Source organism: Staurois parvus, unplaced genomic scaffold (genome assembly GCF_062004578.1).
Source record: "Staurois parvus isolate SC_StPar_1 unplaced genomic scaffold, SC_StPar_1.0 ptg001015l, whole genome shotgun sequence".
NCBI classification, from domain to species: Eukaryota; Metazoa; Chordata; class Amphibia; order Anura; family Ranidae; genus Staurois; species Staurois parvus.
Window position 1 is genome coordinate 91,339 of NW_028318811.1, and position 20,653 is coordinate 111,991.

At 42.0% G+C, this 20,653-nt stretch overlaps 1 pseudogene; it reads right to left on the reverse strand.

The window, feature by feature from the left end:
• Positions 1-19,961: 19,961 nt before the first annotated feature.
• Positions 19,962-20,111, reverse strand: LOC149441184 (U2 spliceosomal RNA; annotated as a pseudogene).
• Between the last annotated feature and the right edge of the window lie 542 nt (positions 20,112-20,653).

Here is a 20,653-nt window from a genome sequence, read left to right on the forward strand (position 1 = left end):
ATGCCCAGTAAAAAAAACGTCAAAAAAAAATATAAAGATTTACCCCAAACTAGTTTCCATTTTAAGGAAATGTAAAAATGTTCTTATATTCTATACATTTAGTATGTTCAAGACCAAAATTAACATTGGTAAATACTATCACAACTTTGTAATAGATTCAGGAAGAACAAGAACACTTATAACAGGAATACATGATGAGAAACATACTGAAAATTACATTTTGGGTTTAAAGCGGAGTTCTACTCACCTGTCAAAAAATAAAAGTCAGCAGCTACAAAAAAACCTCTTGTGTTAACCACTTGGTAACCGCGCTATATATGACGGTATCATATGACGCCTTCCCAGGGGTGCGCACCCAGCGATCTCCATGATTGCTATGTCCTATGGATACAGCTGATCATGTGATGAGGTAAAAGGCCAATCACAGTGGCCTTTTACCACGTGATCTGCTGTATCCAATGACACAGCAGATCACGGAGTAAATGCAGTTGCCGGTTATCGGCAGCACTATCCTCAAGCTGTCACAGTGTGAGGAAAGTACTACCGATAACTGCAGCTGTCACAGAGGAGATCGGCACTGGTCATCAATGCCCTGCAGTGCTGCCCAGCAGTGCCATCCACCAGTGATCAGCAGTGCCTCCCACCAGTGCCCATCAGTGTCTCCCACCAGTGCCCAGCAGTGCCCCCAGCAGTGCCACCCATCAGTGCTGCCAAGCAGTGGCACCCAGCAGTGCCCAGTAGTGCTGCCCATCAGTGCCCAGCAATGCCACCAGTCAGTACCATCAGTCAGTGCTGCTATTAAGGGCTGTCAGTCAGTGCCATCAGTAAGCGCTGCCCATCAGTGTCACCCATCAGTACCTCCCACCTGTGCCCAGAAGTGCCACCCACCAGTGCCCAGCAGTGCCATTCATCAGTGCCCAGCAGTGCTGTCCAGCAGCTGCGCTCAGCAGTGCCACCAGTCAGTGCCATCAGTCAGTGCTGCCATTAAGGGCTGTCAGTCAGTGCCATCAGTCAGCGCCGCCCATCAGTGTTGCCTATCAGTGCAACCTATCAGTGACCATCATTGCTGCATATCAGTGCAGCATCATCAGTGCCTCCTCATCAATGCCCACCAGTGCTGCCTATCCATGCCACCTCATCAGTGCCCATCAGTGCTACCTATCTGTGCCCATCAGTGCCGCCTATCAATGACCATCATTGCTGCATATCAGCGCAGCATCATCAGTGTCTCCTCATCAATGCCCACCAGTGTCGCCTCATCAGTGCCACCTCATCAGTGCCTCCTATCAGTGCCCATCAGTGCTGCCTATCCGTGCCACCTTATCAGTGCCTATCAGTGCTGCTTTTCAGTGCAGTCTCATCAACACACATCAGTGAAAGAGAAAAATTACCTGTTTACAAAATTTTATAATAGAAACGAAGAAAAACTTTTTTTTTTCAAATGTTTTGCTATTTTTTTTTGTTTATAGTGCAAAAAATAAAACCCCAAGTGGTGTTTAAATACCATTAAAAAAAATTCTATTTTTGTGAAAAAAATGATATGGGTACAGTGTTGCATGACCGCGCAATTGTAATTTAAAGTGTGACAGTGCTGAAAATTGGCCTGGGCTGGAAGGGCGTAGAAGTGCCCGGTAGGCAGGAAGGGGATAGAAGTACCCGGTAGGCAGGAAGGGGGTAGAAGTGCTTGGTAGGCAGGAAGGGGGTTGAAGTGCCCGGTGGGCAGGAAGGGGGTAGAAGTGTCCAGTAGGCAGGAAGGGGGTAGAAGTGCCCTATAGGCAGGAAGGGGGTAGAAGTGCCCGGTAGGCAGGAAGGGGGTAGAAGTGTCCTGTAGGCAGGAAGGGGGTAGAAGTGTCCTGTAGGCAGGAAGGGGGTAGAAGTGCCCTGTAGGCAGGAAGGGGGTAGAAGTGCCCTGTAGGCAGGAAGGGGGTAGAAGTGTCCGGTAGGCAGGAAGGGGGTAGAAGTGCCCGGTAGGCAGGAAGGGGGTAGAAGTGCCCTGTAGGCAGGAAGGGGGTAGAAGTGCCCGGTAGGCAGGAAGGGGGTAGAAGTGCCCTGTAGGCAGGAAGGGGGTAGAAGTGCCCTGTAGGCAGGAAGGGGGTAGAAGTGTCCTGTAGGCAGGAAGGGGGTAGAAGTGCCCGGTAGGCAGGAAGGAGGTAGAAGTGTCCTGTAGGCAGGAAGGGGGTAGAAGTGTCCTGTAGGCAGGAAGGGGGTAGAAGTGCCCGGTAGGCAGGAAGGGGGTAGAAGTGTCCGGTAGGCAGGAAGGGGGTAGAAGTGTCCGGTAGGCAGGAAGGGGGTAGAAGTGCCCGGTAGGCAGGAAGGGGGTAGAAGTGCCCGGTAGGCAGGAAGGGGGTAGAAGTGCCTGGTAGGCAGGAAGGGGGTAGAAGTGCCCGGTAGACGAGGGGTAAAATTGTGTACGCTTGTGGAATGGCACCAAACAACGGTACCTAAAAATCTCTATAGTTGACGATTTAAATGCCTTTGCCAATGTAGAGTTACACAGGAGGTCTGGTGCTGGAATTATTGCTCTTGCTCTGATATTCACCTTTCCTGACTTTCCCGCACCACCTTCCCCCCCTCACTGTTCGCCTTTGTGCGTAAGCACAGGGGGGATGGGGGTGCTTTAAATTTTTTTTTATTATTATTTTTTCTTATTATTTATTTTATTTGAATTTTTTATTATTTTTACAGTCTGTTTATTTTGTTTATCACTTTTATTGCTGTCGCAAGGAATGTAAACACCCTCTGTGACAACAATCAGCAGTGACAGCTCCTCTTTACGGAGATATCTGGGGTCTATTAAACCCCAGATGTCTCCTCTGACCCTAACTGCATCAAGATTGGTCTGATCCGATCATGGCTTTTTTTCTCAGAAAATAGGTGCAGGTACCCCCCCGCCTTCCAAGTCACTCCTCAACCCCCTACTCACCTCTGAACACTGACCCTTGGTCCCACCCCCTATCCACCTACCAGTACCACCCCTTTTAGATAATTCAGGACCAAGTATAATTTTTTTGGTGCCAAGTGATCTGTATGGAATTTGCTACTGATAACAAAAATAAAACAGTCAAATAGATTCCCTACAGCCATCAGCAATAGACCTTCCCAGAAACAATTGATACCCCCAGAAACAATAGACCCCCAAGATACAATAGTCCATCCCAGGGACTGACAATTCATGGGGCCCCCGGGCAATAGGGGATCATGGGGCCCCTGTGTCCTTGCCCAAACTCAAAAAAGTCTATGAAAAAGGTACCAGGGGCATCTCATGGGGCCCCCTACTGACCCTGGGCCTAGGGCAGTTTCCAAATGGTCAGTCCGACCATGGTCCATCCAAGCCACAATAGATCCCCCTGGCAACAATAGACCTCCTGCAAGAAAATGGCACCCCAGCAACAATAGATCTTCCAGCAGCCAGCATCAATAGCACCTCTAGAAGCCAGCAACAATAGATCCCTTCCTCAACAGCGGATCCCTCTCAGAAACATAAGAACCCCCAGCAACTAGCATCGCTAGACCCTCCAGTGCACCCCAGCACCCTTTACCATTACATACATTCAGTGCAGCAGGATTCAGAACTATGTTCCCGATGAAAAAAAGCCCTGGATCCGATGCTTGTACAAGATAGCAATAGCTTGTAATCAAAACGCTGAACCCGGAAGTGACTCAATGTAGATCGCTTGTGGTTTTCAGTACCATAGAGGTGGTCGAAGACATTCGGGTCCTTGGACACCTTTATAGAAGGTGGGCTCAACTTTCACTAGGGTTTCCCGGTGGGATGGGAGAGCCCCAGAGAGCCATGGAAGGTGGCGGGAGGAGAGGAACCACCCATCCTGCTGCCTGTAAAAGCCACCCAGCAGCTAATTAGCCACTAGGATGCCTTTTACATTGTAGGGAACCGCCAACTAAAAAGAGCAACACCGGGATGATGGCTGTAGCTGCAGGCATCATCCCGGTATAGTCCCTTCAACCAGAAGACATACACGTCCTTTTGGAGGAAGGGATTATTAGCCAAAAGCCATTCTAACTCTTCCCCGCTTTACCCAAAACTAAAAAAATGAATTTGTCCGTAGTAGGGCCCTTATTGTCACTGATCTTCCTTCAATGAACTGTAAGCGCTTTGGTTGGTTGTCGACCGCACTGGGAAGGCCACCATTGCTCCTTGTGCTGCCTTACTGATCCAGCAGATATGCCATTCCTGCAGTGTTTAATCCGATGTCTATAATTCAGGTCAAAGAAAAAAACGCTTCATTATCCTTCTGTTTAAAAAGAAAATTCAGCCCTGAACACGAACTGATTTCTTCCAGATAATGACAGCGAATAACTAAGAGCCGTAATTTTAAAGATCTGCATCCATTGTTCTTGCCTCTCATAACTTTTCCATCTCTCAGGTAGAGCGGCCATTGTAATTGCGCGGCCAGGGGAAAATGGCAGAAGATTAGATGTGGAGATAAATTGATTATTAAAACGAGAGCCTGAAAGGGTAACTCCACTTTTGTGGAAAGAAAATATAGCAAATGAAAAAAAAAAAAAATATATATATATATATATCATATACAATAAAATTGCTACACAAGCTACCACCATGTTCTGATTTCATGTTGAAAATGGAATTTCCATTACAATCTGCATTTGTCTGTAAAAGTCAATGCAATATGGCAACCGTTGGTGTAGTGAGCTCCTCTGGGAATGTCATTTCCACCTCGCCAACAGCCTAGAGTCTGACACCCCTATCTGCCAGTCTCTTTATTGGCGTCTGCTTGCCCATTACACATTGAAAAATACTAACAATAGCATGCAAAGCCTTTCACAACTCTGCCCTCAGCCACATCACCAACTGCTTTTCAAAATATCTCCCAAACAGGCCCAGACTAGCCATAGGGCACAACGGGAATTTGCCTGGTGGGCCGGGGCCCCCTGGATAGGAGGGGTGGCCAAGCAGCACATAGAGGAACCGATCCCTGCATTTGTCTCCTGCTGTCGCTTAATGCCCGCTTCTCCTCCTCTCCCACCTGCAGGCATTCATCAGCGGCAGGAGAAAAATGCAGGGATCGGTTCCTTTATGTGCCGCCCGACCGCTCCTATCCATTTCCTGCTGCTCTGGGCTCCTGTATGCTCCCCCGTTGGCTGGTCCCCCCTCATCCCCCGCAACCCTGCTGGGTACCACACATGGGAAAGGAGAGAGAAAGCTGGTTCTGCCCCACCTCTTCCCACCCTCTCCTCCTGTGTCTGCCCCGCCCACACTCCCCGCCAGTCTTGTGCCATCTCTCTTCTCATCTCATCTTTTTTCTTTCTCTTTCTTTCTTTCTCTCTTCTTCCTTCCTTCATTCCTTCCTTCTTTCCTTCCTCTCCTTCCTTCCTTCTTTCCTTCCTCTCCTTCCTTCCTTCTTTCCTTCCTCTCCTTCCTTCCTTCTTTCCTTCCTCCCCTTCCTTCCTTCCTTCCTTCCTTCCTTCCTTCCTTCCATCTTCTTCCATCTCTCTTCTCATCTCATCTTTTCTCTCTTTCTCTCCTTCCTTCCTTCCTTCCTTCCTTCCTTCCTTCCTTCCTTCCTCCCCCACCTCCCCTTCCTTCCTTCCTTCCTTCCTTCCTTCCTTCCTTCCTTCCTTCCTTCCTCTCCTTCCTCCCCTTCCTTTCTTCCTCTCCTTCCTTCCTCTCCTTCCTTCCTTCCTTCCTTCCTTCCTTCCTTCCTTCCTTCCTTCCTTCCTTCCTTCCTTCCTTCCTCCCTTCCTCTCCTTCCTCCCCTTCCTTCCTTCCTCTCCTTCCTTCCTTCCTTCCTCTCCTTCCTTCCTTCCTTCCTCTCCTCTCCTTCCTTCCTTCCTTCCTTCCTTCCTTCCTTCCTTCCTTCCTCTCCTTCCTCCCCTTCCTTCCTTCCTCTCCTTCCTTCCTCTCCTTCCTTCCTTCCTTTCTCTCCTTCATCCCCTTCCTTCCTTCCTTCTTCCTTTCTTCCTTACTTCCTTCCCTTCCTTCCATCTTGTATCATCTCTCTTCTCATCTCATCTTTTCTCTCTTTCTCTCCTTCCTTCCTTCCTTCCTTCCTTCCTTCCTTCCTTCCTTCCTTCCTTCCTTCCTTCCTTCTCTTTATCTTTCTTTCTGTCTCTATCTCTTTCTTTATCTCTCTTTCTTGTAAAAAACAATTAAAAATAAAACCCTGCTGACAGTAGTGGCGAAACTACCAGGGTAGCAAAGGTCACTCTTGTGACCGGGCCCTGGGTTCCGCCACCAGGCTCCAAGGAAAGGGTAAACAAACGAAACCAGCGCTCCAATCCTCATGCAGACTAAAAGAAATTCAGGATGCCAGACGAAGAGGTGCTGCCCTTCAAAGATCGGGAAATCTGGTGAAAAAGAGCAGACAAGGGCGCACTCTCATCATGCATTACCGTGGTATGCCACGTGGTTATTAAATAGACAAATGGATGTATACTCACAAACCAACGTGCGCCCTTGTTTGCTCTTTCTCTCCAAGGAAAGGGTCCCTGGGCTTGGGGCTGCTCGGTCTAAAGTGTCCGGGGCCTATTTTCTGTCATAGTCCTGCTCCCAAACCCTTGTATTCATTCCTACCAAGACCACCTGATCTCTATCTCCCTCATCACCCCCTTCCATGGTCACCTCTAGACATTCTCCAGAGTCTCTTCCATCCTCTGAACCTTTTTACCCCAACCTGTCCCGCTTTCTTCTACTCTGTCCTGCTTAAGGTGATCCCTGAAAACACATCTGTTCCGGGAAGCCTATCCTGCCTCCACCTAACAAGATAATGATCTTCTCCATCAACTCATCACCCCCATCCCCACCACAATTGTTTCCTTTTCTATAACTTGCCCCACCATTTTTGGTTATTAAACTCTGAAAGGTTCTCCTCATTGGTCTACCTCCACCCAAGCTATCACCCTCTTCAGTCAATCATAACTACTATTTCCAGACTCATCCACCTTACCAACCAATCAGTGTCCTCCACCCTTCTCTGCGAATCCCTCCACCGGCTTCTACTCACCCAACAGATAAAATTCAAAATGCCAACGACAACAACATACAAATCCATCCACAGCTTCGCCCTGAGATACATCACCAACAAAAATATCACCCAAGCCATGCTCACCCTCAGTACTTTTACAGAGCTCCTTTGCTTACATGGCCAGGGAATCACCACCATGACTTGTCAGTTGACTGATTGTTAAGGACTTTGTGGTTCCTTCACCTACTGTCCTCCTAAAAACCCATTGACTTAAGTTCATCTCTAAAAGTCAGTACTGTGAAGTATGGTGGTGGCCAGGGCTCTGTTCATCTCTAAAAGTCACTACTGCGAAGTATGGTGGTGGCCAGGGCTCTGTTCATCTCTAAAAGTCAGTACCGTGAAGTATGGTGGTGGCCAGGGCTCTGTTCATCTCTAAAAGTCAGTACCGTGAAGTATGGTGGTGGCCAGGGCTCTGTTCATCTCTAAAAGTCAGTACTGTGAAGTATGTTGGTGGCCAGGGCTCTGTTCATCTCTAAAAGTCAGTACTGTGAAGTATGGTGGTGGCCAGGGCTCTGTTCATCTCTAAAAGTAAGTACTGTGAAGTATGGTGGTGGCCAGGGCTCTGTTCATCTCTAAAAGTCAGTACTGTGAAGTATGGTGGTGGCCAGGGCTCTGTTCATCTCTAAAAGTAAGTACTGTGAAGTATGGTGGTGGCCAGGGCTCTGTTCATCTCTAAAAGTCAGTACTGTGAAGTATGGTGGTGGCCAGGGCTCTGTTCATCTCTAAAAGTCAGTACTGTGAAGTATGGTGGTGGACAGGGCTTTTTTTGTTCTCAGATAATAGGTGCAGGAACTCTCTCCTTCTGAGTCACCTCCGCCTCCTACCCACCTCTGAGTACTGCCCCTTGATGCCACCCTTTACCCACCTCGCAGTGCCGCTCCTTTTAGAGAATGCAGAACTAAGTATCATTTTATGGTGCTAAGTAATTTCTATGGAATGTGTAATGATAACAAGAAAAGCTGTGAAATAGATCCCCTGCGGCCAACAACAATGGACCACCCAGAAACAATAGATCTCATCTGCAACAATAGATCCACCACAACAACAATAACAACAGAGCAGCCTGCATCCATAAATACTCCAGCAGCCAGCAACAATAGACCCTTCCCTCAACAGTAGATCTCCCCCAGCAACAAATGACCCCCCCAGAAACAAAAGACCCCCCTATCAACAAGATATCCCCACACCAGCAGCAATAAAACCCCCAGCAAAAACAGACCCCCATGCAAAAATATAGTAACAATAGATCCCTCAGCAGCCAGCATCAACAGACCCCCCAGCACATTCCAGCACCCCTTTCCATTAGATACATTCAGTGCTGGAGGTGCCAGAACTATGTTCCCCCATGTTCCTTCTGAAAAAGCTCTACCCTCCAGCAACAATAGATCCCTCAGCAGCCAGAGTTAATAGACCCTCCAGCACACCCCAGCCCCCCTTGCCATTACATACATTCAGTGCTGGAGGTGCCAGAACTATGTTCCCCCATGTTCCTTCTGAAAAAGCTCTACCCTCCAGCAACAATAGATCCCTCAGCAGCCAGCATCAATAGACCTTCCAGCACACCCCAGCACCCATTGTTATTACATATTCAGTGCTGGAGGAGCCAGAACTGCGTTCCCTCCGCGTTCTTGATGAAAAAAAATCCCTGCCCTCTTGCAAACATAGAGGTGCCAGAGGTTACTAGAGGTGCCAGAACTGTGTTCCCCCGAGTTCCTGCCAAGCAAAAAGTCTTGCCCTCCAGCAATAATAGATCCATCAGCAGCCAGAATTAATAGACCCTCCAGCACACCCTAGCACCCCTTTCCATTAGATACATTCGGTGCTGGAGGTGCCAGAACTGTGTTCCCCCCACGTTCCTGCTGGAAAAAAGCTCTGCCCTCCAGCAACAATAGATCCCTCAGCAGCCAGAGTTAATAGACCCTCCAGCACACCCCAGCACCCCTTGCCATTACATACATTCAGTGCTGGAGGTGCCAGAACTGTGTTCCCCCATGTTACTTCTGAAAAAACCCTGCCCTCCAGCATCAATAGACCCTCCAGCACACCCCAGCACCCCTTGCCATTATGTACATTCAGTGCTAGAAATGCTCCCTCGTGTTCCTTCTGAAAAAATCCTGCCCTCCAGCAACAATAGATCCTTCAGCAGCCAGAATTAATAGACCCTCCAGCACACCCCAGCACCCCTTGCCATTATGTACATTCAGTGCTGGAGATGCTGTGTTCCCTCATGTTCCTTCTGAAAAAGTCCTGCCCTCCAGTAACAATAGATCCCTCAGCAGCCAGAATTAATAGACCCTCCACCACACACCACACCCCCTTGTCATTGCATACATTCAGTGCTAGAAGTGCCGGAGCTGCGTTCCCCCCACCTTCCTGCTGAAAAAAACCCCCTGGTGGTGGCAATGTTACGACTTGAGTTTCCCGTCCTCTGTAACTCCCTACGCTAATCTGTCCGGCTGTCTCCTACTCTGTCATTCTTTTCGATGATCCCAGAAAAATGCCTCTTCAGGGAACTAAACTTTTACTGTCGCCATCATCTCCTCCCACCCACAATAATTACCTTTTGTGTCGCTTGTTTCCCCTTTTTTTAGATTGCAAGCTGTCATGACCAGAGCCCTCCGAACCCTCGTGTAATGTATCTCTATCGTCTCCATTGTAAGGGGACAAAGCAAAGGATGACTTTGTGTGTTTTATTATTTTATATCTGTATTTTATTATTTTATTACTGTATTTTATTATTTTATATCTGTAGATTCCTAGACTCCTAGATTGTAAGCTCCCAGGATCAGGGCCCTCCTATCCCTCTTGTATTGAACTGTATTGTTGCTGTATTGTCTCCCGTTATATTGTAAAGCGCTGAGCAAACTGTTGGCGCCATAAATCCTGTATAATAATAATATATAAATCCTGTATAATAATAATAATAATAATAATGTATTTTATTATTTTATTATTGTATTACTGTATTTTATTTTAGTTATTTTTAATTTTTTTATTCACCTTTAAATTTAAAATAACTGATCCGAAATCTAGCTGGCACATTGTAAGGGGATTAAACAAAGGATGACTTTGTTTATTTTATTATTGTATTTTATTACTGTATATTATTTTATTATTGTATTTTATTATTTTATTACTGTATTTTTTTTTTTACTTATTTTGTTCATTTTAAAATTTAAAATAACTAATCCAAAATCTAGCTGGCACATTGTAAGGGGATAAAGCAAAGGATGACTTTGTGTATTTTATTATTTTATTACTGTATTTTATTATTTTATTACTGTAGATTCCTATACTCCTAGATTGTAAGCTCCCAGGATCAGGGCCCTCCTATCCCTCTTGTATTGAACTGTATTGTTGCTGTATTGTCTCCCTTTATATTGTAAAGTGCTGAGCAAACTGTTGGCGCCATAAATCCTGTATAATAATATTAATGTATTTTATTATTTTATTATTGTATTACTGTATTTTATTTTAGTTATTTTTAATTTTTTTATTCACCTTTAAATTTAAAATAACTGATCCGAAATCTAGCTGGCACATTGTAAGGGGATAAAGCAAAGGATGACTTTGTGTATTTTATTATTGTATTTTATTACTGTATATTATTTTATTATATTATTTTATTACTGTATTTTGTTTTATTTTTTTTTTTTACTTATTTTGTTCATTTTAAAATTTAAAATAACTAATCCAAAATCTAGCTGGCACATTGTAAGGGGATAAAGCAAAGGATGACTTTGTGTATTTTATTATTTTATTACTGTATTTTATTATTTTATTACTGTAGATTCCTAGACTCCTAGATTGTAAGCTCCCAGGATCAGGGCCCTCCTATCCCTCTTGTATTGAACTGTATTGTTGCTGTATTGTCTCCCTTTATATTGTAAAGTGCTGAGCAAACTGTTGGCGCCATAAATCCTGTATAATAATATTAATGTATTTTATTATTTTATTATTGTATTACTGTATTTTATTTTAGTTATTTTTAATTTTTTTATTCACCTTTAAATTTAAAATAACTGATCCGAAATCTAGCTGGCACATTGTAAGGGGATTAAACAAAGGATGACTTTGTGTATTTTATTATTGTATTTTATTACTGTATATTATTTTATTATATTATTTTATTACTGTATTTTGTTTTATTTTTTTTTTTTACTTATTTTGTTCATTTTTAAATTTAAAATAACTGATCCAAAATCTAGCTGGCACATTGTAAGGGGATAAAGCAAAGGATGACTTTGTGTATTTTATTATTTTATTACTGTATTTTATTACTTTATTACTGTAGATTCCTAGACTCCTAGACTGTAAGCTCCCAGGATCAGGGCCCTCCTATCCCTCTTGTATTGATCTGTATTGTTGCTGTATTGTCTCCCGTTATATTGTAAAGCGCTGAGCAAACTGTTGGCGCCATAAATCCTGTATAATAATAATAATGTATTTTATTATTTTATTATTTTATTATTGTATTACTGTATTTTATTTTAGTTATTTTTAATTTTTTTATTCACCTTTAAATTTAAAATAACTGATCCGAAATCTAGCTGGCACATTGTAAGGGGATTAAACAAAGGATGACTTTGTGTATTTTATTATTGTATTTTATTACTGTATATTATTTTATTATATTATTTTATTTCTGTATTTTGTTTTATTTTTTTTTTACTTATTTTGTTCATTTTTAAATGTAAAATAACTGATCCAAAATCTAGCTGGCACATTGTAAGGGGATAAAGCAAAGGATGACTTTGTGTATTTTATTATTTTATTACTGTATATTATTTTATTATTGTATTTTATTATTTTATTACTGTATTTTTTTTTATTTTTTTTTTACTTATTTTGTTCATTTTTAAATTTAAAATAACTGATCCAAAATCTAGCTGGCACATTGTAAGGGGATAAAGCAAAGGATGACTTTGTGTATTTTATTATTTTATTACTGTATTTTATTATTTTATTACTGTAGATTCCTATACTCCTAGATTGTAAGCTCCCAGGATCAGGGCCCTCCTATCCCTCTTGTATTGAACTGTATTGTTGCTGTATTGTCTCCCTTTATATTGTAAAGTGCTGAGCAAACTGTTGGCGCCATAAATCCTGTATAATAATAATAATAATAATAATAATATATAAATCCTGTATAATAATAATAATAATAATAATGTATTTTATTATTTTATTATTGTATTACTGTATTTTATTTTAGTTATTTTTAATTTTTTTATTCACCTTTAAATTTAAAATAACTGATCCGAAATCTAGCTGGCACATTGTAAGGGGATTAAACAAAGGATGACTTTGTGTATTTTATTATTGTATTTTATTACTGTATATTATTTTATTATATTATTTTATTACTGTATTTTGTTTTATTTTTATTTTTTACTTATTTTGTTCATTTTTAAATTTAAAATAACTGATCCAAAATCTAGCTGGCACATTGTAAGGGGATAAAGCAAAGGATGACTTTGTGTATTTTATTATTTTATTATTGTATTTTATTACTTTATTACTGTAGATTCCTAGACTCCTAGACTGTAAACTCCGGGGATCAGGGCCCTCCTATCCCTCTTGTATTGAACTGTATTGTTGCTGTATTGTCTCCCTTTATATTGTAAAGCACTGAGCAAACTGTTGGCGCCATAAATCCTGTATAATAATAATAATGTATTTTATTATTTTATTATTTTATTATTGTATTACTGTATTTTATTTTAGTTATTTTTAATTTTTTTATTCACCTTTAAATTTAAAATAACTGATCCGAAATCTAGCTGGCACATTGTAAGGGGATTAAACAAAGGATGACTTTGTGTATTTTATTATTGTATTTTATTACTGTATATTATTTTATTATATTATTTTATTTCTGTATTTTGTTTTATTTTTTTTTTACTTATTTTGTTCATTTTTAAATGTAAAATAACTGATCCAAAATCTAGCTGGCACATTGTAAGGGGATAAAGAAAAGGATGACTTTGTGTATTTTATTATTTTATTACTGTATATTATTTTATTATTGTATTTTATTATTTTATTACTGTATTTTTTTTTATTTTTTTTTTACTTATTTTGTTCATTTTTAAATTTAAAATAACTGATCCAAAATCTAGCTGGCACATTGTAAGGGGATAAAGCAAAGGATGACTTTGTGTATTTTATTATTTTATTACAGTATTTTATTATTTTATTACTGTAGATTCCTAGACTCCTAGACTGTAAACTCCGGGGATCAGGGCCCTCCTATCCCTCTTATATTGAACTGTATTGTTGCTGTATTGTCTCCCTTTATATTGTAAAGCGCTGAGCAAACTGTTGGCGCCATAAATCCTGTATAATAATAATAATAATAATATATAAATCCTGTATAATAATAATAATGTATTTTATTATTTTATTATTGTATTACTGTATTTTATTTTCGTTATTTTTAATTTTTTTATTCACCTTTAAATTTAAAATAACTGATCCGAAATCTAGCTGGCACATTGTAAGGGGATTAAACAAAGGATGACTTTGTGTATTTTATTATTGTATTTTATTACCGTATATTATTTTATTATATTATTTTATTACTGTATTTTGTTTTATTTTTTTTTTTTACTTATTTTGTTAATTTTTAAATTTAAAATAACTAATCCAAAATCTAGCTGGCACATTGTAAGGGGACAAAGCAAAGGATGACTTTGTGTATTTTATTATTTTATTACTGTATTTTATTACTTTATTACTGTAGATTCCTAGACTCCTAGACTGTAAGCTCCCAGGATCAGGGCTCTCCTATCCCTCTTGTATTGAACTGTATTGTTGCTGTATTGTCTCCCGTTATATTGTAAAGTGCTGAGCAAACTGTTGGCGCCATAAATCCTGTATAATAATAATAATGTATTTTATTATTTTATTATTGTATTACTGTATTTTATTTTAGTTATTTTTAATTTTTTTATTCACCTTTAAATTTAAAATAACTGATCCGAAATCTAGCTGGCACATTGTAAGGGGATTAAACAAAGGATGACTTTGTGTATTTTATTATTGTATTTTATTACTGTATATTATTTTATTATATTATTTTATTTCTGTATTTTGTTTTATTTTTTTTTTACTTATTTTGTTCATTTTTAAATGTAAAATAACTGATCCAAAATCTAGCTGGCACATTGTAAGGGGATAAAGCAAAGGATGACTTTGTGTATTTTATTATTTTATTACTGTATATTATTTTATTATTGTATTTTATTATTTTATTACTGTATTTTTTTTAATTTTTTTTTTACTTATTTTGTTCATTTTTAAATTTAAAATAACTGATCCAAAATCTAGCTGGCACATTGTAAGGGGATAAAGCAAAGGATGACTTTGTGTATTTTATTATTTTATTACAGTATTTTATTATTTTATTACTGTAGATTCCTAGACTCCTAGACTGTAAACTCCGGGGATCAGGGCCCTCCTATCCCTCTTGTATTGAACTGTATTGTTGCTGTATTGTCTCCCTTTATATTGTAAAGCGCTGAGCAAACTGTTGGCTCCATAAATCCTGTATAATAATAATAATAATAATATATAAATCCTGTATAATAATAATAATAATGTATTTTATTATTTTATTATTGTATTACTGTATTTTATTTTCGTTATTTTTAATTTTTTTATTCACCTTTAAATTTAAAATAACTGATGCAAAATCTAGCTGGCACATTGTAAGGGGATTAAACAAAGGATGACTTTGTGTATTTTATTATTGTATTTTATTACCGTATATTATTTTATTATATTATTTTATTACTGTATTTTGTTTTATTTTTTTTTTTTACTTATTTTGTTAATTTTTAAATTTAAAATAACTAATCCAAAATCTAGCTGGCACATTGTAAGGGGATAAAGCAAAGGATGACTTTGTGTATTTTATTATTTTATTATTTTATTATTTTATTATTGCATGTTATTATTTTATTATTGTATTTTATTTAACTTTTTATTACTTTATTCGCCTTTAAATTTAAAATAACGGATCCAAAATCCAGCTGGCACATGTGTGGACACCTTCGCTTACCACTGGACAAGATCCAGACTCCCAGCTGTTACATGCAGACCCCCCCCCCGTTCATCCTCCCCCCAGAGCTCCGGGGGTGTCACCGCGCTGAGCGGTGTTAAACATTCTCTTTATCTCCTCCTCCAGGTGTAAATGTCTCTCCTCTTTTCTCTCTTTTCTCTCTTTTCTCTCTCTGGCTGCTGATATTTCAAAGGCATATTTTTTATATTCGCAGATCATTCTCTCCCCGAAATAATTCTCAGCAGCCAACAACGAACACAGAATATTTTCATGTGAGCATCGCGCACATTGATTTTTTTTTTTCTTTTAGCGGGATTGTCTCAGCGGAGATTAGAGCCGAGAAGAGAAGCTGCGAGACAACATGATGGGGAAAGTTTTCCCAGGAAACAACTTTTTCTTTTCCTGTCTGGAAGAACCTGACAGGAGAGGAAGACGAAAAAACCAAACTGATCGATGCTGAATAATCTGAAAGCAGCCCGATTCTCCGAGCTGAGGGTGAGCGGAGCACACGGGCCTTGCATGTGATGCATTGCTGCATTGCAGGTACTTCCCTGATATACACTGAAAGATACTTAGTACACCCGCCGCTCACAGGGAAGAGTGAACGCAAATCCCCAGTGCAGGCGCCAACTTACTCCTTTCGTTACCGAATCACCAATTATTTATTACAGGGACTTACACAGCGCCATCATTTACATATATATATTGTACATTCACATCAGTCCCTCACCCTCAAGGAGCGTACAATCTAAGGTACCTAACCCTCAAGGAGCGTACAATCTAAGGTCCCTAACCCTCAAGGGGTGTACAATCTAAGGCCCCCAACCCTCAAGGGGCGTACAATCTAAGGTCCCTAACCCTCAAGGAGCGTACAATCTAAGGTCCCTAACCCTCAAGGAGCGTACAATCTAAGGTACCTAACCCTCAAGGGGTGTACAATCTAAGGTCCCCAACCCTCAAGGGTTGTACAATTTAAGGTCCCTAACCCTCAAAGGGCGTACAATCTAACGTCCCTAACCCTCAAGGGGTGTACAATCTAAGGTACCTAACCCTCAAGGGACGTACAATCTAAGGTCCCTCACCCTCAAGGGGCGTACAATCTAAGGTCCCTCACCCTCAAGGGGCGTACAATCTAAGGTCCCTCACCCTCAAGGGGCGTACAATCTAAGGTCCCTCACCCTCAAGGGGCATACAATCTAAGGTCCCTAACCATCAAGGGACATACAATCTAAGGTCCCTCACCCTCAAGGGGCGTACAATCTAAGGTCCCTAACCCTCAAGGGGTATACAATCTAAGGTTCCTCACCCTCAAGGGGTGTACAATCTAAGGTCCCTCACCCTCAAGGGGCGTACAATCTAAGGTCCCTCACCCTCAAGGGGCGTATAATCTAAGGTCCCTAACCCTCAAGGAGCGTACAATCTAAGGTCCCTCACCCTCAAGGGGCGTACAATCTAAGGTCCCTAACCCTCAAGGGGTGTACAATCTAAGGTACTTAACCCTCAAGGGATGTACAATCTAAGGTCCCTCACCCTCAAGGGGCGTACAATCTAAGGTCCCTAACCGTCAAGGGACGTACAATCTAAGGTCCCTCACCCTCAAGGGGCGTATAATCTAAGGTCCCTAACCCTCAAGGAGCGTACAATCTAAGGTCCCTCACCCTCAAGGGGTGTACAATCTAAGGTCCCTCACCCTCAAGGGGCGTACAATCTAAGGTCCCTAACCCTCAAGGGGTGTACAATCTAAGGTTCCTAACCCTCAAGGGGTGTACAATCTAAGGTCCCTCACCCTCAAGGGGCGTATAATCTAAGGTCCCTAACCCTCAAGGAGCGTACAATCTAAGGTCCCTCACCCTCAAGGGGCGTACAATCTAAGGTCCCTAACCCTCAAGGGGCGTACAATCTAAGGTCCCTAACTCACATTCATACACTTACTAGGGACAATTTAGACAGGAGCCAATTCACCTACCAGCATGTCTTTGGAGTGTGGGAGGAAACCGGAGTACCCGGAGGAAACCCACGCAAGCACAGGGAGAACATGCAAACTCCAGGCAGGTGGTGCCGTGGTTGGGATTTGAACCAACGCCCCGAGTACTGCCAGGGGGAAGTGCTAACCAATGATATAAATGTCACTTTTTCTCGCTGTTGCTACTTTAAACAGGATATTGTTACATTGTATCTTTGTCATAACAATGTTCAGCCCGGGTTCACACTGATGCTGCGTGGAATTTGCGGCATTTTCATTGCGAATTCCACACCGCATCAAAATCGCGCCCCGTTCATGCGAGCCGCTGCAAGTGTGTATGTAACAACACCCTGAAAGTGGTCTGCAAAACGCGGTGCGATGTGCAGAATCGGATCCCATAGGTGAGGCTACCCGTGCGATCCGATTCTAGAGCGGACCCAAAAAAGGGTCCTGCGTGTTTTTAGTGCCAAAATGTACGGCTCCGATCGCACCGCACACAAATCGCATGTGATGTGCACGGGAATGCGGTGCGGTTCCTGTGCAAATCACATGCAGTATACCGCAGCGCACATATGTGAACTGGGCTCAATGTCATCACCGGGGTTCTTAACCCCTCCCCCTTTTGAGGATTTACCCCCCTTAATGACCACTCCTCTTTTTGCTACTCGGCACTGCACTAATTCAACTGATAATTGCGCGGTCATGCAATGCTGCTTCCAAACGAAATTTACGTCCTTTTTTTCACACAAATAGAGCTTTCTTTCGGTGGTATTTGATCACCTGTGCGCTTTTTATTTTTCACGCTATAAACAAAAAAAGGCCAAAAATTTTGAAGAAAAACAATATTTTTTACTTTCAGCTATAAAAAATATATAGTAAACTCAAAGTTGGTTATAAATTTAGGGCAAAATGTATTCTGCTCCATGTTTTTGGTAAAAAAAAATCCCAATAAGTGTATATTGATTGCTTTGTGTGGAAGTTATAGCGTCTACAAACTATGATATAGATACTGCAATTTACGCCATTTTTCTGCTATACAGCGCTGCGCTAGTTTAACGGACAATTGCGCGGTCATGCAATACGGTACATAAATGAAATTTAATCCTTTTTTCCCACAAATTGGTGCAGTTCCGGCACCTCCAGCACTAAATATATGTAATGGCAAGGGGTGATGGGATGTGATGGAGGGTGTATTGAAGCTTGCTGCTGGGGGATCTACTTTTGCTGCAGGGGGTCTATTTTTGCTGGTGGGGAATATATGAGGGAAGTCTTATGTTGCTGGGAGGGGTCAATTGTTACTAAGAGGGATCTATTGCTACTGGCTGCTTGAGGGTCTATTCATGCTGGGTGGGAGATCTATTGTTGCTGGTGGGTGTCTCTATAGTTGCTGGGGTGGACCTCTCGTTGTTAGGAGGTAGTTTGTTGTTAGGGGGTGTAATTGTTGCTGGGGGGGATCTATTGTTGCTGCCTGCAAGAGATCTATTTTACTGCTTTTCCTGTAATTGTTAACAAATTTTAATACAAATGACTTATTCATTCCACACAAAATGATACATGGTTCTGTGTTCTATAAAAGGGGTGGTACTGAAAGGTGGGTAAGGGGGTGGAGCCAAGGGATGTACTTGGAAGTGGGTAAGGGACGGAGACTAGGGGTAACTCAGAAGTGGGGAGTACCTGCACCTATTTTCTGAGACAAAAAGCCATGGGGGTGGGAGATGGTTTAAGTATATGCTGTAATTAGGATTTAACTAGACTTTTACTTTGACCACTTCCCACCCGTCCTATTGTAAAATGATGGTCGTGCGGGACTTTCGTCTTTCCAGGAGGACATCAGATGATGTCCTCCCAGAAATGCGCCTTGTGCTACGCTGCAGCGCGATCTGCTAGACACAGTCGATGACAGATCCCTGTATTGGGCCGCTGCCGGTACCATGGTACAAACTAGGAGGTACCAAATCCTCCACACTAGGGAAGTACTACTTACCCCCACTTTACTCAGTGGGCGCCCCATTAAAATTACTTCCCATGAGGAAGAACCCTCAAGATCCCCATCATAACAGCAGTGATACTATTCAGCCAGCCATCCCAGCCAGAAGACCAGAATAACGGTGGAGCCAGAAGACCAGAGTAACGATGGAGCCAGAAGACCAGAATAACAGTGGAGCCAGAAGACCAGAATAATGGTGGAACCAGAAGACCAGAATAACGGTGGAGCCAGAAGACCAGAATAACGGTGGAACCAGAAGACCAGAATAATGGTGGAGCCAGAAGACCAGAATAATGGTGGAGCCAGAAGACCAGAGTAACGATGGAGCCAGAAGACCAGAATAACGGTGGAGCCAGAAGACCAGAATAACGGTGGAGCCAGATGCCCAGAATAACGGTGGAGCCAGAAGACCAGAATAACGGTGGAGCCAGAAGCCCAGAATAACGGTGGAGCAAGAAGGCCAGAATAACGGTGGAGCCAGAAGACCAGAATAACGGTGGAACCAGAAGATCAGAATAACGGGGGGAACCAGAAGATCAGAATAACGGGGGGAACCAGAAGACCAGAATAACGGTGGAGCCAGAAGACCAGAATAATGGTGGAGCCAGAAGACCAGAATAACGGTGGAACCAAAAGATCAGAATAACGGTGGAGCCAAAAGACAAGAATAATGGAGGAGCCAAAAGACAAGAATAATGGTGGAGCCAGAAGATCAGAATAATGGTGGAGCCAAAAGACCAAAATAATGGTGGAGCCAAAAGACCAGAATAATGGTAGAGCCAGAAGATCAGAAAAATGGTGGAGCCAAAAGATCAGAATAATGGTGGAGCCAGAAGACCAGAAAATGGTGGAGCCAGAAGACCAGAATAATGGTGGAGCCAGAAGACCAGAATAACGGTGGAGCCAGAAGACCAGAATAATGGTGGAGCCAGAAGATCAGAAAAATGGTGGAGCCAAAAGACCAGAATAATGGTGGAGCCAGAAGACCAGAATAATGGTGGAGCCAGAAGACCAGAATAATGGTGGAACTCTACTGGACACTGATAAGAACAGATACTACAGTTGATCTTAGCCAAAAGGCCGATAAGTGAAACTACTACAATGGACAGCTCCTTCAGGAGAGGGATAGATAGTATCAGGGGCGGACTGACCATTTGGAAACTAGGGCACTGCCCGAGGGCCCGGGGTCAGAAGGGGGCCCCATGAGATGCCCCTGGTACCTTTTTTCATAGGCTTCTTTGAGTTTGGGCAAGGGCACAGGGACCCCATGATCCCCTATTGCCCGGGGGCCCCATGAGTTGTCAGTCCGCCCCTGGATAGTATCACATAAAAGGGACATGCTCAGCAGTTCCTGGAGAAACCTATCTTGCGTCATAGCTTGTCCGAACATAAGACAATCCAACCGCCCGGTATAAATCTTCATCCACCTCCAGCTCCGAAGGTTCAGGTACACAATTAGGAGAACGGTTTTCAGCCATCTTCATCTTTGCTGCTATTATCCTTCTGTTCGGCACCAGACAGTGAGCAGGAAGGCCGTTGTTTCTGCCTAATGCAACGGCCGTGAAGAGACAAATACCATCTTGTACTTAATGTGCAAATACGGATTCGGGAAGATGGGCAATAATTAATTCTTC